Below are 1,479 nucleotides of genomic sequence, written 5' to 3'. Positions count from 1 at the left end.
AAAGTGTAGCTTGAAATGATCATGCGTTATTTATATATTCATTTAGGATAGATAGAAAAGCACTTTTCTATCATAAATCCATTGGTTCAATTATCCATGTTAATTCTGTGCATAACAATTCTATATGCTACCCACTTGACCAACATACTACTATTATTTATAACAGGAAACAGTAATGAAATGTAATGTACCAGTATATATTTATACAATGTGATGGCAGTAGGAACAAGGCTTGCCCATGTGTAGCAAACCTCATCAGCTTGAACAAGAATTACAAATTTAGTCTATACATGGCTTAAAAATTACTTCACGGTTATTAAGGTACAAGCCGAATCAGAACACATGAACAACGGGTAATGGCCAATCTAGTACCGTATCGAAGCAATGCAAAGTTGTTAAGGTAGAAGCCAAAGTCTGAAGTTGCTTTTTTCGTTGGTTCATCCTGTACAGATTGCATTTTAGATATGCTCAATCTAGCGGAACCCAAAAGGTATCACCATGAAACAGAAAACACTGTTTAACTATAAAATCCACACTTATGGTTGTAGAGGAGGAACAACAAGCGTAAGTACTTGCATCTGATTCAGAAGATAAAAGAGAGTAGCAAAAATTAAATTGACCATTAACAGCAAATCAAGGAAAGGAGAAGGTGCATGATAACTAGCTGAGGAGCCCAGTCTAACTAGTCCTCTGCACTGAATTTGGTGTAAGGTGCATATATTGATACTACAAAGCCTTATTTCAAATATCTGCTGTATCCTCACTGTGATGTTATAATTCAGAATTTATGAAACATTTAACAAACCTTCTCAAAAGGCTAGCTTCTAATGAAATCGATTTTCCAAGAGCTATTATTGAATACAATATGAAATTAGGAAGCAGATCATGCGCAAAGCTTGTTGCGCAATACAAAAACGGTAAACTTTACCAAGATGAGATACACCTGAATGCTGACCTTAGGAAATAAAGCATCCACTCAGCTTGTTATCCAAAAAGCACCTAAGAAACAACATGCAGGCTATCAGATTAACAAGTTTCCCTCACTGTCCAACAAACAATTTAAACAACTGGAGGTGCAGCAACTCCTACAGGAAGAAAATAGAATTCCTACCTGCAAAAGTATTTCTTTCTTCAGGCCCATACAAGCTAGTAATCTACATGTAACAGTGTACAGGTTTAATCACGGGATCTGAGCAGAGAAGGGATGCAGAGGTACGGTGCTCACCGAAGAGGTCTGTAGGCGATGCAGCGGTCGTATTGCAGGTCGGCGTTCGCCGTCACGCAGCAGAGGGGGTCGCGGCAGGATGCACGGTCGCATGGGACACGAGGCAGAGGAGGTCGGGGTCGCCGTCGTCCAGCCCAACGTGCGCGAGCGGACCAAGCTAAGGGCACCCGCCATCCAAGAGGCGAAGAGGGCGTGAGGGGGCGCTGTGTGCGACAGAGAGGAGCCGCCGGAGATGCGCCGTCGATGCAGGTGAC

The 1,479-nt window shown here is 42.0% G+C and overlaps 1 long non-coding RNA gene across 1 annotated transcript; it reads right to left on the bottom strand.

Annotated features, from left to right (window-relative positions):
- Positions 1 to 824: 824 nt before the first annotated feature.
- Positions 825 to 1,254, bottom strand: LOC119353717. The gene is made up of 3 exons (XR_005170491.1): positions 1,226 to 1,254; positions 929 to 999; positions 825 to 848 (listed from the first exon to the last, which is right to left on the bottom strand). It is a non-coding gene; the product is annotated as an uncharacterized LOC119353717 (long non-coding RNA).
- Positions 1,255 to 1,479: the final 225 nt, after the last annotated feature.

This window comes from Triticum dicoccoides, chromosome 1A (assembly GCF_002162155.2).
Source record: "Triticum dicoccoides isolate Atlit2015 ecotype Zavitan chromosome 1A, WEW_v2.0, whole genome shotgun sequence".
Taxonomy (NCBI): Eukaryota; Viridiplantae; Streptophyta; class Magnoliopsida; order Poales; family Poaceae; genus Triticum; species Triticum dicoccoides.
This window is presented reverse-complemented; position numbering and strand designations above follow the sequence as displayed.